At 36.1% G+C, this 24,221-nt stretch overlaps 1 protein-coding gene across 10 annotated transcripts in view; it reads right to left on the reverse strand.

The window, feature by feature from the left end:
• The window catches only part of LOC126816159 (protein hu-li tai shao), a 59,510-nt gene extending 37,665 nt beyond the window's left edge, over positions 1–21,845 (reverse strand). For 9 of the 10 annotated variants that reach the window (XM_050542403.2, XM_050542402.2, XM_050542400.2 and 6 more), the window contains exon 1: positions 21,715–21,845. The gene's annotated coding sequence lies outside the window, so the exon portion shown is untranslated. Of the gene's footprint in view, positions 1–6,779; positions 7,185–21,714 lie in introns of those variants that run through there. The other variant, XM_050542395.2, reaches the window with a different exon arrangement.
• Between the last annotated feature and the right edge of the window lie 2,376 nt (positions 21,846–24,221).

Raw genomic sequence — 24,221 nt, forward strand, 5'->3', positions numbered from 1 at the left:
ACCTCATGGGTTTTCCCTGGATCCCCTGGTTTCCTCCCACAGCTAAAGACACCTACACCCAAGCAAACTAAATGACCTACATGTATTTTGTGTAAAATGAATGTTTCTCTCTCCCCCTACCCCTCTCTCTCATGACTTGAATACCTCAACCTTTGTGTGTGAAAATGAAAGCGAATTAGAAATTATAGGCCGTGTATAAAAGCTTATTATTGATTAGATCAGTGGTGTATAACAGCAGTAGACATTCCACAAATATATTAGTTACATGTATATATAGTAGCATCTGGCTTTAACTTTAGTATCAATTAACAATGGAGTACTCCACCGGTATATACTACACCTATAAACATTCTTATACCAGTATCTGTTGTACACTTTTATATACCAGTACTTATCTCTTCTATAATGTGGAGGGGGGTGGGGATGACCGGATGATCTAGTGTTTTAACCTGTGCATGTGAAATCATAAGATCTGTCATTGAGTCAAGGTGCATGGTTTCGATTCCCCAACTGTACGTGACAAGGGGTAGGGTTGCCTGTCCAACCTCATGGGTTTTCTCTGGGTCCTTTGGTTTGCTCCCAATGTAAAAGACCCCTATGCGCAAGCAAATTATTGAAATAAAATTGAACCATGTGTTAGTCCCGAAATGACTTAGTTTGTGTGAGTGGACCTTAACTCTCTCTCTCTCAATGTAGATATGTATATACTCCACTACTAACCACGCCTATCTAATAAACAGTGAATTCTTGTATTGGATTGGGTACAATTCCGTCAAAGTTAATACTCAAGGAAGGTGCATTTTATAAACATTTCTTATAGGAGTATCTAATACACTTCTACATAACTTTATACAAGTATCTAATATACATTTATCTCTTGTACACTTCATTATCAATATAAACACCATACTGATAAAACATATATTATCATCAACATTAGCTACAAGGTGAAATACATATAAAAACACCTTGGCACAGGAAGTAACCTTTGCTACAAGAAAGATATTAGCTTAACAGCTTCATGCAGTCTTTTACTGGAATGGGTTTTACCCAAGCCCGTAGAAAGCTTGCTGGTTGCGGAAGGGCAGTGAAGTTTTTATGGAGGGCACAGTCTACAGTAGGTATTTCAGAGCTATGGTTGGCAACTTTTTTTTCAGGGGTTTTACCCACCCTATTTTGTCCAAAATACTTGAGCTTTCTCCCCAGCTATACATGTACCTGTAATTCTTGGGTAATTTCTGGTAATGGGTCTCTTTTTAACCTGATTGAATTGAATCGAATGCTTAAATAGGAATTATGTTAGAGTTAAATCTGCCTATTGCAGGTCTTTCTTTGAGCCTTAAATGTTATATAAATTATTAATGAGAGAGAGAAAGAGAGAGAGAGAGAAAGAGAGAGAGAGGGGGGTGTTAACATCTGCTCAACACAAACTAGGTCATTTTGAGACTAACATGGTTCAATTTTATTCAATAATTTGGGAGGAAACTAGAGGACCTGGAGGAAACTCACAAGGTTGGACAAGCGATCCCACTCCTTGTCACATACTAGTGGGAAATCGAAACAACACAACATGATCCAATGAGACTGTATGATTTCACATGCAAGCATTATACCTTGAGCTTTCTCTTCAATATTCAAACAACTGCTAATAAACACCTGTTAATATTAAATACCTTTCGTAATATAAAAACATTCCAATTTATTAAGTGAATGCTAATTCTAGCAGGGATTAAGCCATCCAAAATTAGATTTGTGTATTGTTCAAAAAATAAAACAAGCAAATTGCTTGAAGCAATCACACCTGAGCTCTTATACATGTACGCTTTATTCTTCCCAATTTTCAAACATAAAAACATTTCAATTTATTAAGTGAATGATAATTCTAGCAGGGATTAATCCATCAAAAATTCGATACATGTATTGTTCAAAAATGAAACAAACGATCACACTTGATCATGAGCTCTTATACGCTTTCTTCCCAATTTTTAAACATAAAAACATTTCGATTTCATATGTATACATGTATAAATACAGCTCTCTATTAAGGTATACATTATTCAGTACAAATAAGTCACAATAAAGTGTTTTTTCATCATTTAATATAATGCTATTCAAATAATCTCCTCTCTTTACACTGAGAATGAATAAGTCAAAGTAACTTTTTATTATTATTTTATTCAAATATTCTAAGCATTTTTTAGACAACACCCAAATATTTCTAACTAGGACAACAATATTACTCCATAATCGACACTTTACTGAGAACGAATCAGTAACAGTAACTTTGTTTTATTATATTCCCCACTTCACTACAAGCCCATATCAAAATAAACACCAGAATATTTCTAACTAGGTCATCAATTTACTTGATCAGGCTACCCACTGAAAATGTCAAACACAATCATTTTATATTCAGGAGGGAGATCAAATCAATTATTAAAACACATTTCCTGCCAACTTGATTTAATTTGATAAACAACCTTTATTTATCAACCACAACCTACCTCAATGTAATCTAACTTATATTCAACTTAAATAAATACACAATTTAATATCTTTAACATGTTTATAGTTTTAAAGAGATGCAGAAAGCAATGTACAGAATGCCATTCATTGAAGGGCGTAGTATGGTATAAATGTAGCTCTATTCATTAAACGGAGGGCCCGACAAGGACAGCTGTCTAGTTGTTCGGGTGGGACAAAAAACCAAGGTCCTGTGTACACATTAGCGTGCACGTAAAAGATCCCTTGACAGTTGGAATTCGATATAAGAGTTGGCCGTAGTGCCACTGTACGAGCAATATTTCCCTCATAGTACACTGTATGGCGTATGCTCGTCTTCATTAGCCCAGATCGGAGCAGAACAGTAGGACGTTAAACCCCATTCCTTTTCATTTCAATTCTATTCATTGAAGGGCGTAGTAGGGTATAGCTCTATTCTTTGAAACCTTAAAATAGCCGAAAATGAGTCGAAAAGTGAGAGATGGGGTTTAACGACCACTTGACACAAACTAGGTCATCTCAGGTCTAAAATATGGTGCAATTTTATTTCAATAATTCCGTAGAGGTCTTTAGCAGTGGGAGGAAACCGGAGAAAACCACAAAGTTGGAGAGTCGAAAAGCATGTACATATACCATATAATTATACAGTAATAACATGGAATGTTTATAATAATTTATAGCTGTAAAAGATGCAGAAAGCAATCTACACTTCAGTAACACAGAATGCTACTGCAAGAAATTAAAACGGATATACAGTAAGTATATGTACATGTATATATATACAAGCCAGAATAACTTGTCTTTGATCAGCTATTGATCATGGGAGATGCTAATTTGTAGACCGGTTGGAGAGGTTTGGAAATTTCCGGAGTCAATAATGGCCGCTTTATATAAATGAGTATTTCAGGGAATACTAACCCTAACTCTAACCCTTTATAGAAGACTGAACTTGGATCCAATTTCCCTTTTACTTTTTACACCTCAAAAGGGTTAGGGTTAGTATTATCCAAAATACTCATTTATATACATGTAAAGCAGTAATTGTAAGATTCAACAAGTTGTTGTTAAAGGCATGCCAAGACTACTGGACATGGTTGGTTTGTATAAATTAATGACATTAGATATTAAAGTAACATTCTGTACATTTAAAATGTAAATAATGTAGTTGATCAGGGGATAAGTAAAGGGGATGTAATGGAGAGCTTCCCACTCAAAAACAGAAACAAATCACCTGGCTTTAGTGACAGTTTTTAACACTAATGATAGATTCTCATCGTTGTTATTATGGGCCATCAACCGTAACCTGTTAATATTAGAAATAACCTGGCTTATCACCTTGTTAAAACATCGCTTCACTGAATTTAATAAGCTACAAACATGACCAAGAGAGAGAGGAGAGAGAGAAAGACAGAGAGATAGGTTTATAAATTTAAGGGATACAGAGAGAGAGAGAGAGAAATGAGGTTTAACGTCCACTCGACACAAACTAGGTCATTTCGGGACTAACATATGGTTTAATTTTATTTACATAATTCGCTTGCGCGTAGGGGTCTTTAGCAGTGGGAGGAAACCGGAGGACCCGGAGAAAACCCACGAGGTTGGACAGGCGACCCTACTCCTTGCCACGTACAACCGGGGATTCGAAACCACGCCAGTCGACTCAATGACAGACTGTATAATACAGCGCGCGCACGCTAACCATTCAGCCATCCAACCCCCCTAAGGGATACAGAAAGCAATGTACAGAATGCTGGTAGTTGAAAGGCATAGTAGGGTATAGCTCTATTCTTAGAAACCATAACTAGACGAAAATGAGTCGAAAAGCAAGAGAGAGAGAAAGAAGTGGTTTAACGTCCACTCAACACAACCTAGGTCATTTCGGGACTAACATACGGTGCAATTTTATTTCAATAATTTGTTTGTCTGTAGGGGTCTTTAACCGTGGGAGGAAACCAGAGGACCCGGAGAAAACCCACAAGGTTGGACAGGCGACCCAATCTACATGTACCTTAATTTATCCTTAAATGACATTTAGAACTAGAGGTATAACTTTCATAATAACACAACTTTATAGATTTACTACTTCTTAGTTTATTACATCGCTTGATATATAGGGAGAGAAATGGTGTTTAATGTCCACTCGACACAAACAAGGTCTTTTCGGGACTAACATACAAGTATATATAGTAAATGGTTCAATTTTATTTCAATAATTCGATTGCGCGTAGGGGTCTGTAGCAGTGGGAGGAAAACAGAGGACCCAGAGAAAACCAACGAGGTCAGACATGCGACCCTACTGCTTGTTACATACAACAGACAATCCTACTCCTTGTCATGTACAAGCAAGGAATACCGGTACGACTATTGAAGCGGTGCACGTAACAAACTAAGAAACTGTATTAGCTTGGTAATGTTGAGAGAATACTCTATGAAACGTCACCTTAAAATACACTTGTAGCTGTTTTCCATAAGTATGTATTTTTTGCTACTCTATCCAGTTACTAAATGCCATTTAAAGATTAATAAATCAATGAAGTTCGTGTTATATTATGAATACACCTGATCTATTGATGATCAAATAGCTTATAATATAACTGAGTTTATCTGTATTTATGTATTAATGGATACACATGTATATTATAGTGTTACCAGTCAACCTGTAAGTGTACATAGTACATGTATATTATATTGTTACCAGTCAACCTGTAAGTGTACCTGTATATTATTTTAGTGTGTGTGATGTTACCAGACAACCTGTGAGTGTACATGTATATTATTTTAGTATGTGTGCTTTCAGGAGACCTGTGAATGTACATGTATATTTTTTTAGTGTGTGTAGTGTTACCAGCCCACTGGTAAGTGTATATTATTTTAGTATGTGTAGTGTTACCAGTCAACCTGTGAGTGTGCATGTATATTATTTTAGTATGTGTTACCAGTCAACCTGTGAGAGTATTACATGAATTAAATATGAATTAATCACGATGACAGTATGACTCATTCTCTAACATCAGACAATATCACCTTCATCTAAATACATGTATTGGACTGTCTGTCTACAATCCTTTTAAATATCTCATCTACATACTACACAGGATTATTCGGCATGCTTGGATAGATGACCAGGGATGGAACAGTGTGTAGTCATTCGAATGGGATGATAAACCAAGGTCCTGTGTACACTGACATGCACGTAAAAGAACCCTTGACAATTATTGTTATACATGTGTGTGTTGTAACACTACATACAATGTACTACACAGAATTATTCAACGGGACAGATGGCAAGGAACAGTATGTAGTCATTCGAATGGGACGATAAACCAAAGTTCTGTGTACACTGACGTGCACGTAAAAGAACCCTTGACAATTATTGTTATACATGTGTTGTGTTGTAACTTGAATATAGAGTTATAATAAGAAGTAAGGTGTTCAAGTATTGTTGATGTATGTTGAATATTGTTGAATAATACACCGGCTATAAGATTGAAGATACATGTATAACCTACTGTTTAACGGACAGGTCAATAAATCCTGTATGATAATTATCAATGTTTAAAATGCAACATTAAAACATAACAACAGCATGTTTATCTTAGCTTTTGGAATTTTGTTAAAATATTAACTTGTTTAAATCGAGGTGGCTGTATTTATTAAAATATTAACTTGTTTACCTCAGGATGGGTGTATTTATTAAAACATTAACTTGTTTACCTCAGGATGGGTGTATTTATTAAAACATTAACTTGTTTACCTCAGGATGGGGGTATTTATTAAAATATTAACTTGTTTACATCAGGTGGATGTAATTATCAAAATATTAACTCGTTTAAATTAGGATGGATGTATTTATTAAAATATAACTTGTTTACATCAGGGTGGATGAATTTTATCCTTCATAAACCCTGGATAAAAATAAACTAAAATAATATTGAAATTGTGATTTATGGGCATGGCATTCATAACAATAACAACAAATGTTCTTATGTTTGTGTGTCTTCATTAGCCCAGTCAGAGCAGAACAATAGGACGTTAAACCCTATTTCATTTCATTTCATATGCTTGTTTATCTGGCATTCGTGTTTGATGTGACTCCCATTTTTGTATCTCAATATTTCATTGTTGTTGAACATTTTGTCTCACTCATTGGTTTTAATCTTATAAAACCCTAACCCTGAATTTATAGGTTTTAATCGTAAATGCCTGACCCTAACCCTAAAATGTAAAAGTGATGGAAATAAGGGAGTTGGATCAAACATAATCGCCATTTATCTTACCTTATGGAATGCTGTTTAATTAAAATGTTAAATCAACTCTGTATATTTATTATCCCTCGTGTGGTTTATATTCCACAAAATAATCCAACATGAATAATACAACTATTATATCCAGTTTCAAACGCTTAGCTATTATCCCAGTGGAATGGTTGAACGATTACAATGGTGGACCGTAATCAATTAGTTAAAGGTTGGGTCAAAACAAACTATAAATTCCACTTAAAGAACACGAAGAAACTGTCAAAATAACACAAGATATCACTGCTGCATTAAAACCACTTGTTGCCGAAATAACTTGAAGTGATGAAAACAGATTAAATTCATTGCACAGCCCGCCACACGATGAATTAATGATGTAAAACTCAACACAGCTATAGTGTTCAGTCAGTCTACACGCCAAGAGCTCGTTTAATACTATGACTGGTTTCTCTCACGGAGAGACTACTAGTCATAATGCCAATAACCTTCTTCACTGTAGGCTAGCTATCACATTGACTGATCACTGAGTCAATTTATGTTGCCTGCATATATTATTTGAGGCAGACTGGTTGGTGTTCCACACTGAAAGCTTTGTCAATCTCATGTACTGACAGAAACTAATGTACAATGTACTTGTTATATTAAGTGTTTTTCAAACATCTTTGATTTTACCAGGTAACAAAAAAAACACCTGTTTACCTTCATGTACATATATTATTTATAGCCAACAAGGTGTGATATTGTATAAATATGAAATGAGGTTTCACATACTCTTCTACACCAACTGGGTTAATAACGACAGGTATGTACATGTATGATACAGTGAGCTATGGGGGGAATTTTGCCCTTAACAGCAGTGCTACAGCCTATTCTTCTTTTCAAATTCCAAATGTCTAGTGTTCTTTTACGTGCATGCCAATGTGTACACAGGACCGGTTTCTAGTCCATTAGAACGACTAGACACTGTTCCTTGCTACATGTATGCCCTCCTCCTGCACTACTGACAAGATAAAACCACTCCAGAAAATCCGGAGGTACATTTGTACTTTCTCACCGGAATCAAATCCGATGACCTCCAGATTAGAGAGCCAGGATTTTACTCAGTGAGCTAATGAAGAAAGGCATACACATCATTAAGTGTGTAACATAGGTAATTTTGCCCTTACAGCAGTGATACGGTGTAAAATTATTTTCATTTCCAAATAGGTTTTAAGCAAGTTATCATCTGGTGTTTGTATGGCCATAAAACAAGTTACAGTGTATTATTTGGTGCTTGTATGGGCGTTAAACAAGTTATTATCTGGTGTTTGTATGGGCGTTAAACAAGTTATTATCTGGTGTTTGTATGGGCGTTAAACAAGTTATTATCTGGTGTTTGTATGGACATTAAACAAGTTATTATCTGATGTTTGTATGGGCATTAAACAAGTTATTATCTGGTGTTTGTATGGGTATTAACCAAGAGATGGTTGGTGGCTGAATGGTTAGATCATTAAATCTGTCATTTGAGTCGATGGGCTTGGTTTCGATTCCTGCTTGTAAGTGACAAGGACTGGGGTCGCCTATCCTACCTCATGGGTTTTTTCCAGGTCCTCCAGGTTCCACCCACCGCTAAAGACCCTTACGCACAATGAAATAAAATTGAACCATATGTTAGTTCCGAAATGACCTAGTTTGTGTTGAGTGGATGTTATTGTTAAACCCTATCTCACGTTAAAACAACTTATCATCTCATGTTTGTGTGAATGTAGGGTCACCTGTTCAACCTCTTTGGTTTTCTCCTCCCACTGCTAAAGACCCCTACGCGCAAGCGAATTATTGAAATAAAACTAAACTCCATGTTAGTCCCAAAATGACCTAATTTGTGACGAGTGGACTTAAACCCCATCTCAGTTAAAACAAGTTATTATCTGATGTTTGTGTGAATGTATAATATATTATTTATAGAGTAAGGACAGTGACAAGGACATGTTTGTCACACATGAAAGGTTTCTAGTTTGTTATTGAATGAAGTTAGTAGTGGTTTATGTCATCTGGTATCACAGTTGACTGTTGACTTTATCAACAAACACCCATTTAAATATATCAAGCAAGGTCAACATATCATGTCCTCACCTTACTCAATGAAAATAAAATAAAATGGGGTTTAATTTCGTATTTTAATACAGTGTGTTACACAAGACACGCAAAGTTTGGATATGATATCAGGGAACACAGTGGAAATCCAACACGATTCATCGAAATAAAATGAAATGGTGTTTAATTTCCTATTTTTTCTGCACCTACATGTACTAGGCGAATGCAGTGTGTTACACAAGACGCGTAAAGTTTGGACCTGATACATCGGAGAACACAGTAAATTACATGTGTACATGTACAGGCTAACATTTAATCTTTAACTGGCATTTAGGGATTGGGAAACACATTATTACCAGAACACTATCTTTATGGGAAATCAGTGATCGTTTCCCCATAAAAATTAATGTTCTGTTAATGCTAAATTTGGCTCAAATGTAACAACAGACACCCCCTACATGTATGTCTTTAATTCCAGGACTGAAAAAACGAAAAATATTTTTTGTGAACTAGAACCTTATTGCAGTAAAACCCCACAATCTCATGTGGTTTGTGGGGACGGAGGAGGCAATACAGGTTACTCACCCCTTGGATTTAATCTAATAAATGTTCATAATCAATATGCAGTCATATATTTTTACTGACAATTATTTTACTAAAATTGTTACAATGGCATTTAGAAATTGAACTAGAATATGCAGGTCACAGTTCTATGGAATACTTGAATTGCTGTTTATTAATGAGTGAGGTTTCAGCTAGGCTTCTCCAATCATTATCAAATACCCAGGTCACAATGCTATGGAATACTTGAATTACTGCTTATTACTGAGCGATGTTTCAACTAGGCTTCTCTAGTTTTTATCAAGCTTTGTCCCTCATTAATAAGCAGTACATGTAATTGTATTCCATAGAATTGTGACCTGTATAATTATTTTACTATATTTAGAACAAACTGACAAAGAGCTTGTTAATATTAATAATAAATAAATATCTTCAGGTCTCAGTCACTCAGACTAAAATATTTTAGGAATTGATTTCCAATAATCATAATATACATTCCAACATGCTGTTACTGGTGTGAATCAGTGGAAAGGAATACAAACGATGTGGTTTCAAGAAGACCAAATGAAATCAAATTCAGCCATTTTAAAGACCTACATTTCACTACCAGCCCGAGCTAATGAAGTCAGGCAAACATGTACATGTGTGCCATGCAATGCACTATGAGGAGAGAGAGAGAGAAATGGGGTTTAACATCCACTTGACACAAACTAGGTCATTTCGGGATTGACACATGGTTCAATTTCATGTCAATAATTCACTTGCGCGTAGGGGTCTTTAGCAGTGGGAGGAAACCGGAGTACCCGGAGAAAACAAACGAGGTTGGACATGCGATCCTACTCCTTGCCACGTACAACCGGGGATTCGAAACCACGCCAGTTGACTCAATGACAGACGTTATGATACAGCGCGCACGTCCTAACCATTCGGCCATCCAACCCCCTGCACTATGAGGAGAACTTTTACCTGGCTCTCTCTCAAAGTCTAATAAAGACATGCAGTGTGTACTCTTATGTCAAATTTCAATTCTTCTATTGGTGGTTTAATGTCCACTTCCATCGACAGTGATATCGCAGACAAGTTGTCTTATTTTACTCTACTTAGCGCATGCGTCTTTCCTGTGGGAAGAAACAAAAGTACTCGGAGTAAACCCACGAAGTTGAGAAGGTGACCCAATCTCCAAGCCACATACATGTACGCTCAAATTACATGTAGGTATCGAACCCACGACCGTAAGCCAGAGGTGACCGGCCAGCTAGAGCTCAAGTACGACACTCAACCACCAGACAATTATACATGTACGTCCAAAGTGCTCTAATTCTAATCCTAATATACATAAAATCGGAGCCATACGATTGGCGATGGTCTAGGGAGTTGATTATAGTCTTGTCACGTGAATCAATATCTAAGTAATACATGTACATGTATGTAGTTTATATTAACATTCGAAATCAAAAGAAAGACCTGCTATAGGCTGATTACATGTAGTTCTTACATAATATATCTTTAAATATTAAATAATTGATTTTGAGCACATTTTACTTAATGCCAGATTAGCTCTTACATAATACATCTTTGAATATTAAATAATTGATTTAAACACATTCCAGGTGCAAAAAGATATGGACATGATGATCCAGCAGCTTTCAAATTGAATATTTCAGAAATATACAAACTACAGCTTCACCAGGTGTAAAAGGGTATAAAATTCCTTCTGATACATTACAGTGTACATTCATGGTTTATTTAGTAATGTGAGTAGATTTATCTGTCCCTGGCCAATAATCTTATATACATGTATCATATGTTGAGGTCAGTATGAGATATCTCAAGTGTAGTGTACATGATCCTGCATATAAATACAATATCTCCTGGTATTGAGGGGCAAATGAAATGGGTTTAACACCCTACTGTTCTGCTCCGAACTGGGCTAATGAAGATGGACATACGCCATACAGTGTGCTATGAGGGAAATTTTGCCCGGGCAGCGGCACTACGGCCTAATCTTATATCGAATTCCAACTGTCAAGGGATATTTTACGTGCACGCCAATGTGTATACGGGACCTTGGGTTTTCCGTCCTATCCGAACAACTGGACAGCTGTTCTTGTCAGGCCTTCTGTCCTGCATCACTGACAACATGGGGGGAGACACAGCAGAAAATCCTGATGAACTTTCTCGACCAATGCAGGGATCGAACATCCAACCTCCAGGCTAGTGAGCCAGCGTCTTACCCACTTAGCCACGTGATCCCCTGCATGTACATAGAATTTGTACTTTGAGCACAGAACCCAAATTATTGGACTGATCCAAAGAACTCATGCTGGAACATTCAAGTTTGAATCCAGTGACCTAGCCAAAGAACCACCGTGGCCCCAATAAGTGGTTTGACACTTAGAGCTTCTATTCCTGGTAAATTGACCTCCCTTCCTTAGTAGTACATGATGTGTAGATATTAGAAACTGCCAGTTTGATATCTGGAGTAGAATATTTATCATGTAAACTAAATACCTTAATGTAACCTTACACACTGACCTATGACCCCTGACCTTCTGTAGATTTCACTTAACATACCTCTACTACATCTAGATACATTCTATAACCTATATATCTATACAGTATGTACATATATCTCATTCAACAGGTCCATACTAATATACAATGTACCAGGCTTTGTTGATTTTAACATTTAAACATTCTAATAATACAACTTTCCCCCAGAAAAATTATCAATTATCAAACCATTTTAAATAAATTTCATCATCAAAAAAAAAACAACATTTCGCTTGTTACCCGGTCTATAAGTATAACGAGATACATGTATGAGGTTCAATGTCGACTCAACACAACTAGGTTATTTCGGGACTAACTTGTTCAATTTTATTGCAATAATTTGCTTTAGGGGTCTTTAAGTTTAACATTGGAAGGAAACCAGAGAGAAAACCTGCACAATTGGATAGACAACTACATGTACATATTCCTTGTCGCCCCACCCCATTCAAGTCTATAAGTTACATTATTATTATTATTGTTCGATTTATATAGCGCTTCATTACACGTGAAGTGTTTCTAAGCGCATATCACAAACATATACTTCAAACACACAGAAACAATCAAAATCAGGAGAACATAATTAAACACAGCTGCCTGTTAGGCGCTATTATTCAAAGGTTTATATCAACAAATCAATCGGCTAATCTCTATATAGAACTCAGTCGAGGTATTACCTGATGAACACCTACACCAAGTAGAGTTCAAAAATAAAAACGAAGTTTAAAAGAATCAACTTCATTAACAAAAATTAAACAATCAAAAACTAAACAGATAAATCAAATTCAAACGAAACAAATAAAACAAAGAAAATGAAAAGCGCAGTTCATTACCATTCTACATTAACAAAATAAAGGAAATCAACTTGTGAAAATTTTTTCAAAAAAATAAGAGCAAAATAACACTAATGTTAATACTTTTTTAACGACCCTACTGAATGAATGTTGGGCTTAACAAAATGATCATGAAATGGCCCAATATAGTAATGATGAATAACATTATAGTATACATGGCAATACAATGATGAATAACATTATACATGGCAATACACAATAACAATAATAATTATTTATTAATGAAATAGCCCCTTTTGGCTATTTAAATAGGTGTTATTATCGAGCGTACATCAATTACATGTACAAGTACAACTAATATTTTGCAATAGCAAAAATATCTTAATGGGGAATAAATCTAAAAAATATTAATGTACATGTACTTGTTCAGTTTTTTTAACATTCACTGCAATTAATAACATGTACATGTACTGGGGCCTGTTTCACGAAATTTTAACTAAGATAAAATCCAAATTTTAGTAATTTGAATGGATAATATTAGATTGATTTTAGTGCTTAGCCAATCAAAATTGAAGTATCTACTAAAATTTGGATTTTATCTTTACTTAAAATTTCGTGAAACAGGGCCCAGTGTATCATGTCAATTACATGTACATGTAGTCAGGGGGCATTCCTACACTTTCGGACCAGACATGTAATCAGGGACCATTTCCATACTTTTGGACCAGACCTGGGGTTTATCACATTAATGAATTTGAATTCTTTCCCTGGTACAATGTATATATGTGAAATGTAATGAAATGTGATTTAATATTATTCTAATGTTCTGCTCCGACTGGATTAATGAACACGGGCATACGCCATACAGTGTGGCATGTGGAAAATTTTCCCTACTCTTATATCGATTTCCATCTGCCAAGGGATCTTTTATGTGCAAGGGGGGGGGGGGAACCACGCAGGAAAATCACGAACTTTCTAGGCCAACATTAGGAGCCAGATTCTTACTCACTTAGTCATTGCGTGGCTCCAACCCTGGTATATGTAAAATCCATATGTTATCTACATGTTGTAAGCTTATTATTTTACAAGGTTGTTTGTTTAATCTTCAAACCAGTGAGTCATATTTCATATCTAACATGACCATTTGAAATTTTAAAAGTTGTGAGGTTATATTTTCAACAATGACTGTTCCCTTAGTTACATGTACATGTAGGGTGTGATATGACACTCAGTTGAAAGTTTATTGTCTGGTTCAATTTTTTCATCAAATCAAGTCAAAGTGTAAACATGCATCAATTATGAAACCTGGAGGGAGAAAGAGAAATAGAAACAGGGTTTAACATCCTATGACACAAACATTGTCATATCGTCGGTAGGCAGACGAAGTGACTTATCTTCATACTGTACCTATTGACGATAAGTCACTTCGTCTGCCTACCGACGATATTAGGAGTAACATATTGTTTTAGATTACTTCAAAAATTCCCAGGAATGTACATCGGAAGCACCCAGAGGAAACCCACAAGGTTGGGTAGACTACTCTGACTCTTCTCCTTGTCACATACAATTGTTGGTTCAAAACCAGGCCACTTGACTCAATGACAGGCTTTATGATTTACAGCACACCTGTCAGACCAAAACCAGTAGGCCTACATGTACATGTAAGTGTGTATGTACATGTCACATGTATGTTTCTGGGGAACCAACGAATCTGATACATTTAAGTATTGAGAATTATGTGTTTGAAATTTGTGTTCTGTTGTTATATCTGTGGACATCAAATAATAACATTCATTTTATGATTTAATATTTCATACAGATACATCAGGTCACCGAATGCCATTTACATAAATGTTATTATTTGATGGCTACAGAGATAACAACAGAACGCAAATTTCAAAAGCATAGTTCTCAATACTTTAATATATCAGATTCGTCAGTTCTCCAGAAACACAACGAGTGCCAAAGGTCCACAGAAAGCTAGTGAAACTTTTCTTTGATATTATTCACCACTTTTGTTACACTTTGTATTTTTCATTTAAATTTACACCCAGTCTGGTGACTTCCATGCCGATCTTTCTAATAAAATGAAATGGGGTTTAAGACCTACTGTTCTGCTCTAACTGGACTGGTGACCTACAGTATGACCACGATGATACTGTGGCTACCCAGTCAAATCTAAATATTAAGGTCACCTGCAGATTTTGTCAAATCGACAGACCTTATGATCCAATGCGCACGCATTAACCATTCCGCTACCCCCCCCCCCCATCATTTAATTTTTAAAGGAAACTATGGGTAGATTAACCCTTCATCAAGTTTAATAGTAAATCGCCACAAAAATGAATGAAATGGTCCACAATTTTTGTTCCCACACTTACATGTATAAACAATTATACCACTCACAGTGTACATCCTTCTCTAAAAGGAAAACTTGTTTAATTTCAAGTATCATCACTTAACAAATGTATTCCCACTTATTCCACACCTCATTTCATATTATATAAATATTTTAATCATTAAACTGTCATCATGTAATACTATAAGTACAGTACATGTACATACATTTTATTTGTACCTAGGTTACAATAATTACTGTCTATTACAGACTGACCTTTCGACTAGGCTTTGAACTGTTTTTCATTAATAAGCAGAGATATAGAGAAATGGGGTTTAATGTCCACTTGACACAAACTGTAATTTTGGGACTAACATACATACATGTATGTATATGGTTCAATTTTATTTCAATAATTCACTTGAAGGTAGGGGTCTTTAGCAGTGGGATGAAACTCTACTTCTTGTCATGTACAACTGGGGAATCGAAAACCATGCCAGTTGACTCAATGACAGACCTTTTGATACAACGAGCAATCAAACCCCCTTATTACAGAGCGACCGTTTGACTAGGCTTCGAACTGTTACTCATTAATAAGCAGCATATTAACGGTACATATAATTGTATTCCCTAGAATTGTGACCTGTGCATGCGATAAAGATTAGAGAAGCCTAGTGGAAATGTCACTCAATAATAATCAGTAATTGTATTCCATTGTGACCTGTATATCATTGCTTGATAATGACTATAGAAGCTTAGTCGAAACTTTGCTTATTAATAAAGAGAGAGAAAGAGAGACATGGAGTTTAACGTCCACTCGACACAAACTAGATCATTTCGGGACTAACAAATGGTTTAATTTTATTTCAATAATTCGTCTGCGCGTAGGGATCTTTAGCAGTGGGAGGAAACCGGAGGACCTGAAGAAAACCCACGAGGTTGGACAGGCGACCCTACTCCTTGTCACGTACAACCGGGGATTCGAAACCACGCCAGCTGACTCAATAACAGGCCTGATGATACAACACGCACATGTTAACCATTCAGCCATCCAACCCCCCTGCCTGCTTAGTAATAAACAGTAATTGTATTTCATAGAATTATGACCTGTTTATCTCCAGTTCATTTACTAAATGCCACTGAAACAATTTACTTCATTTGTAATATGGAATGGAGTTAAATTCATCACAATAGATGTTGGCTATTTGAGTCATTATCATATGAATTCAATGTCAAACAACATGGTAGTCACATGTATTTCACATGTGAATCATAAATGTATATAAAACTTGATTCATTCAAATATACATACATTGTATAGAATGTATAATGAAATGGGTTTCACGTCCTACTTTTATGTACCAAATGAATGACGACGGACATACATGTACATGTATGCCATGCAATGTGCTACATTTATGAGGGAAATTTTATCTGAACAACAGCGTTTCTGTCTTACTTCACCAACTGTTCTTTATTGTGCACACCAAAGTACATGTAGGACCTTGATTTTTAGTGCCATCCAATATCTAGACACTGTTCCTTATTGGGTGTTACGGTGGCTAAGTTGGTAAGACGCTGGCTCGCTAGCCTGGATGTTGGAGTGTTCGATCCCTGCATTGGTCGAGAAAATTCATCCAGATTTTCCGCCGTGGTTCCCCCTTGCCATTGATGCAGGACCTGACAAGGACAGCTGTCTAGTCATTCAGACGGGACGAAATACCGAGGTCCTGTGTACACATTGGCATGCACGTAAAAGATCCCTTGGAATTCAATATAAGAGTAGGCTGTAGTGCCGCTGTTCGGGCAAAAGTTCCCTCATAGTACACTGTATGATGTATGCCCATCTTCATTAGCCCAGTTCAAAGCAGAACAGTAGGCTGTTAAACCCCATTTCATTTCATTTCTGTTCCTTACTGACTCCCCAATCCTGCACCACTGACAAGAGGAAACCACAATCATAACCTACATTCTCGGCCAATACATGGACCTTCTGGTTATTGAACCAGCGCTTCAATCACTGAGCCACCTTGAGATCTTTCTAATACTCAACTGAACTAACTTTTTCTGATCAGTTTGGGAGAGATATAGAGTTTAATTTTATTAACACCAATGTTTTTTTTTTACACCCCATTTCTTTGCTTTCATCTAAAGCCTATTCAATTTTTTTTATTTAAATTCTTATCACTACCTACATGTATTTAATTTCAAACTAAACTGACAAAACCATCCAATCAAACTTTAATCTTTTTATCTAAATACATTTACTTATACTACCTACAACATATTCAATTTCAAACTAAGCTGACATAACCATCCAATCAAACTTTTTTATTTAAATTCTTATCACTGTCCATACCTTAAGAGTGTATAAACTAGCTTTTGAGATCTAGATTTATTGTATAACTTGTCAATGTCAAACAGTACATATGAAATCAGGTGCACGATGACATTGACAATTATCACAGACAAACCGCTACGCCATTGTAGATTTGTAATGGCCTATTCACACAAACAAGACGGGTAGTCAAATAAACTATGTAGTTAAAAATATGTACCGTTAGCTAAAAATACTTTTATTCTAAAAAGTTTTTGTGGGGGAGAGAGAGAGAGAGCTAGAGTTTAACGTCCAGCTGTTCAATCGACACAAATTATTCAAATAAAATATGTACGGTAGTTACATGTAAAACTATGTACCATTAGCTAAAAATACATTTATTCTAGGGGGAGAGAGAGAGAGAGAGAGTTTAACGTCCAGTAGTTTGATCAACAAAAACTATTCTTCCGGGAAACCACAGTGATTCAGTGACAAAGGCACTCGCTTCAACTACATGTACATGATGTACTGATCTACATGTACATACATACGTAAAATTGTGACAAGACAGATTGACAACTCAACAAAACGCAGTCAAATCAACAATTTTATATATCTACATGCCAATACATGTATAAAGCATAAACACTAGATTTGAAAAACTTTATATATTTACACATGTAGTAAACGCATATAGATATACATGTATATATCTACCGGTACAACGTACGTACATGTACTTTTTTGTATACATGTAGCTTTATACCATGTTTCATTTTTCTAAACATCCATAACCTGGGGTTGTATCTAGGGCCAATTTGGTTCTAGAAAACATATGGGTGCCTAAACTATTTTATGCCCAAATTCTATGCTGACAAAAGTCAAGGATAGAGATGTTCACGCTTTTGATTTTATTTTATTAGAAAACACACCAAACATGGTTCAAGTCTGCCTCAAATCTCATTTATATACACTACATGTACATGTATACAATGCCTTAAATCGCCCTCGATACTGCAACCCAATTGTTGTTTGAACCCAAACTCAAGTAGTTAGGACTTAATAATTTTGGATCAGAACCTCTCAAAATTTTCTAGATACCCATTAATTGTCAATGTCATCCTTAATTACACTGTATTGTACCAAATACAAAATAAATAGTACCATAATATTTATTGTGAAAACTACATTAATTATGAAGTTATTTTAAAATCTATGTGTTCGACCATTTGGTTTCTTATACATGTACTATTATAGTGAACAAACAAAACAAACTTTCTCTTATGTTCTTAAAAGACATTTTGCGTAAGTAGAGGTATAAATTTCAATCTGATTAAAATACTGTTATACAGATCTATATTTCGTTTCGTTATTTTTGTACTTTCGATGGCCACTGCTTACTTGAAGATCTGATGTGCAGTGGGAGGTCGCATCAGGGGTCATGTGAGTGGCTTTTGACCCTATGATGTCCGACATTTGATTAACCAATCAGTGTTGATGTTTCTAGTGGGTAACCCACAGTTCCATGCACCTCATGCCAAAAACTTTCCGTAACAGACCGTTTCATTGGCTAACCCCTCACATCATCCAGAACGCAGGTTATATAACAACTCTTCCAGATCCTAATGTAGTAAATACAAGTAAAACGAAATTTTGAACTGTAAAAAACGAAACGAAATAGGATCTGTGTTTTAATCAGATTGTATAAACTTCATTATACATGTACAATGTATATTTATATTTATCAAGGGGGATCACAGTGGCTAAGTGGGTAAGACGCTGGCTCGCTAGCCTGGAGGTCGGGTGTTCGATCACCGCATTGGCCGAGAAAGTTCATTCAGATTTTCCAGCGTGGTTTCCCCTTGTCAGTGATGCAGGACGGAGGGCCCGACAAGGACAGCTGTCTAGTTGTTCGGATGGGACGAATAACCGAGGTCCTGTGTACACATTGGCATGCACGTAAAAGATCCCTTGGCAGTTGGAATTCGATATAAGAGTATGCCGTAGCGCCGCTGCCCGGGCAAAATTTCTCTCATAGCACACTGTATGGCGTATGCCTGTCTTCATTAGCCCAGTTTAGGAGCAGAACAGTAGGACGTTAAACCCCATTTCATTTCATTTTATATTTATCAAGAAATGATCAATAATAAATCCAACCATAAATGTATGTATAGCACATTCATAAGTAAAACAAATAATTGTGTTGATCGTAGATTTGTTTTTACTCAAATATTGTAAGAATATTTAATCACTGCGAAAAATAAACCAAGAGGTAATAAATCCACAAATTAATAACATAATTATTTATCTTTATAACTGATAAAAAAAAAAACCAACAACATTGCTCTGTAAAGATACATTTAAGAGCATTGAAACGTTGCGTGAAATAAACCAAGAAAGAACCAAATAAACTCAAAGTTGATAAATCAAAAAAGTACTGTAATACACTCATAAAGTTGAGTTACTATAGATTTACTTTTTTTTTACCTGTTTTCTGTATTACATGTAGTTAAGAGTCTATTCCTGGTTAAAATACCAATGTGTGTGTATAAGATCTGAACAGATGTAGAGTATTATAATATTATACAATACATGTAGGATTACCTCATCTCTATACAGACTCAGTGACCCACGCCGTAATTAACACCAGATAATAACCCCAACTTACCCCCTCGCTTAACTATTTATAATACTCATGAATTATTTGTATTATGTACGACAGGCCTTGATTATCATGAATTATTCATATTTACAGGCCTAGGAATAACAATTCTAGTTTTTCTTTACCCAGAAAAAATGTCAATCACAGATGCATCGATCGACAGACCTGGATATCATGAATTATTCATGTATCTACAGACCTGGAAATGTTGATTTTAGAGAGACGGAGAGAGGGAAAAATGGGGTTTAATGTCCACTTGACACAAACTAGGTCACTTCAGGACTAACATATGGTTCAATCTTATTTCAATAATTTGCTTGTGCGTAGGGGTCTTTAGCAGTGGGAGGAAACCGGAGGAACCGGAGAAAACCCACAAAGTTGGACAGGTGACCCTACTCCTTGTCACATACAACCGTTGATTCGAAACCTCACCAGTTGACTCAATGACAGACCTTATGACAGAGCGCGTATATGATAACCATTCGGCCATCCAACGCCCTGTTGATTTTATACCTGTCACGTACGGTACCTTGAAATTCCAACAAAAAATTGAGGAAACATCTATGATTGATAAGAGAACTATTGAATAATAATTGTCATTTATGAAGCATGTTAATATTGTAGAACAGTTTCTAAGGCGATGTGGTTGTCGAATTCACTGATTATTTACAGATCAGCGTTTCGAGTCCCTTGATACAAATGGTGCTGAAACGCATTCTTGTACGGACACAATTTATGTACCATGGTAAAAATGTTTATTTTGCCTTAAATATTGGATATCAGATGCCCCGGTAAGATCACAACATCAATGTTGATTTAAATGAATATATTTGTGCCTCTTGACTTCAATAATGATTTTAATAATTATATCATATCTCCAAAATACCTTGCTTTACATGTACCTTGAAACTGAATTATTTTGACAATAACTTAAACTACCTAAAGTAAAACTTTATTATATAATTATGGTAGCTAAATACAATATCTTTCTGTAGACAAAACTAAATCAAATGCATAATATAATATTGAATTGTCTACAGCCTACAACACGATCAACCTTGACATTCGACAACAGTATGTTATCGAATTGGATGGGATAAAAGTCACACTGCCTTTCATGTTCTACTGAAAATAATTGCTTGTCTACAAAAAAACAAGTCACTAAATAATAAAAAAAACAGAGAGCAAACATTTAACCCCGCATAATCTAGACAGGGTTCTGGTTAGATAACCTCTGTGTATTCTAGCATTGCTTGTGCACAGCGGGAGGTCCATGATAACATCCTAACTTTGCTATCGACACACCTGAATGCTGAAAATGGCTGACCTGCGAAATAACCAGTCGATTCAAGATGGCTGCTTGTCTTAGAAGTCTGCTTCGATGATCTCGTTTGATCATTGTACACGTATTTCCGATCGCGTGAATTTTACCTTGATTGCGGTTACAACTATTGATAATGTTTGTTGTTGTTTTGTTGTAAAATAGAGGTAAATGCAAGCTGTGGAATGCGAGAAATGTTGGCCGAATGTTGATAAACGGGTCTGAGTGCACACTGCTGGTTCCCAACCATGAACTAAATACCGCAATCGCCATTAATCAATCGATTGCGTCTGCAAGAAAACCATTCTATAATGTAGTAGAAATACATTTTGCTTACCTTACTCCAAAAACAAGATAATCAGTGATAATTGAAGCCGGTCTTTTGACCCAAATCCTCAAGTCGGGGCTTCCTAATATGCAAATGACAGGAAGCTTCTAAATTTAGAAATTGGCGGCTGTTCTTTTTACTGTTATTACACACCGGAAGAGATAATATTATTAGAGATATTAGCGCGCCTTCATCGGATATTGTCTTTGGACGTATTCGCTTAATGTCAGTAACCTCCACAGATTGATAATTTTGATTATGGACTACTAGTTATGAACCATTCTGCATTTTTATAAAACATACTTTATTTTTTTACAAGGGAGACAGAAGACGGGAAGCGGAAATGTGTACCAGAAGCGCGCGCTAGACGAGCACGCTACGGATCTAGTCATATTGAATCATCAAATCGATCCGAAAATTTGTAATTTTTTTTCTTGCATTGTGTCATGCGAGGTTATGTACTTGTAGATGATGACATGATTAGCATAAGTTACAAGAAGAAAGAAAACACGCTCCGGTGAAAAACACGCCGTGAATGAGCTTTGTTTTGTTTTTTATTTTGACAAACAAAAAGTCGTAAAACCTAAAAACACAACTAAATCATTCTTTTGAACTGATAGCAAAACAAAAAGTGTTGACCCGTCGCGATTAATGGATTTTCAAGACATTTCATTGAGAATTTACGATCCACTGGTATGGAATTAAAAAAAAAAAAAAAAAGATGTCAGATACTGACAATACTGTTACAAATACACCCTGAGTTTTGTTTTAAGGACATTTATGTAGACGACCCTTACTGCCTTAGGTTACTGAGTAGGCCTACTGTTATAACAAAACGACAAAACACACATGGCACAAATTTATGATAAATGACATGAAATGAAATGGGGTTTAACGTCCAACTGTTCTGCTGGCTGACTGGGCTAAGGAAGACTGGCATAACAGCTACAGCCTACTACTGTCAATGGTTCTTTAAATGTACTTCAATCCCCCACCCCCACCCCTGCTCAGCTACATTTTTTTTTTTTTTGAAACAGCCATTTAATGAAATGAAAAAAGTGTCACGGTCGTGTTCTTTATCCTTTATCATCAGACGGTGGGTTGGGATTAGGGCATTCAAAGTGCGATATATACTGACGTGATATCACAATTAATGCTTTGCATCAATGAAATTGAATCATAATGTGATCCTATTAATTCATAATAAAAATTGACGCCAAACGGGGTTTTTGGATTTCTCGCTTTAAAAAGCTCAATATGTATGTATGCCTACATAATTTGGAGAAAATGATGCCCCCCCCCCCACCTTTACAAAAAAAATCCCGAATCCGCCCCTGCTGGAGCCACTGGCGGACGAGCACCAAACTGTCCAAGTCAACTCTACGACCTACAAGTATATTGTTTTGTTTTCAGTTTGTGTGAGTTAAAAGTAGACGCAGCATTGTTTGACTTTGTGTAATCAGATTGACAAAACAAACATCTTGGTAAATATTTAAAATTCCGTTCATGTAACACGCAAATTGCACCGGTCCTTGATCATCTCAAATCCCGTATCTTTTTTAGATCGTAAAATAAACTTCAAACAATTGAGTATGTGGTTATTTTCGTTTAATTATGTAACCAGTGCAATGTTTGTAGTAGGCACAGGAGGACCACAACACACACAAGAGAGAGAGATAGAAGGAGAAATAGGGTGTAACGTCCACTCGACACAAACTATGTCAATTCGGGACTAAAACATTTATACATGAAAAGGAGTATAGGGTGGCCTGTCCAACCTTGTGGGTTTTCTCCAGGTCCTTCGGTTTCCTCCCACTGCTAATGACCACAACGCGCAAGCCAATTATTGAAGTAAAATGGAACCAACTGTTAGTCTCGAAATGACCTAGTTTGTGTCGGGTGGACGTTAAACTCTCTCTCTCTCTCTCTCTCTCACACACACACACACACTCTCTCTCTCTCTCTCTCTCTCTCTCACACACACACACACACACACTCTCTCTCTCTCTCTCTCTCTCTCTCACACACACACACACCCTCTCTCTCTTTTACACAATGTCAAATGTGACCCTGGGAAATACACGAAGCCTATAATCGGCCATTGGTCTAATATCCACAATAAGGATTATTATAAAAAGTTATTGAAGCATATACAATATTTCTTTTAATATATTGTCATGGGTGTATAATATATGAAAGGCCTATCTTTATGTGGTCGACGTATTATTATATTATAAAGATTTGTGGTTTATAATGAATACAAAATGAAAGGTTAGCAATATATCAAATTATAGGTTAGATGTAAACAAACTAATCTCGGAGAGAGAGAATGGGGTTTAACGTCCACTCGTCCACTCGACGCAAACTAGGTCATTTCATGTACAGTAGAGGATCTAGGTGTGACTGAGGGGGAATCTAAGGAGCAATCAACAAACCCACCCCACAATGAATGTCAACAAAATACATAACAAAATCCATAGGTTTGTTCAAAAACATTTCCAAAATATTGAATGACA

Source organism: Patella vulgata, chromosome 3 (assembly GCF_932274485.2).
Source record: "Patella vulgata chromosome 3, xgPatVulg1.2, whole genome shotgun sequence".
Taxonomy (NCBI): domain Eukaryota; kingdom Metazoa; phylum Mollusca; class Gastropoda; family Patellidae; genus Patella; species Patella vulgata.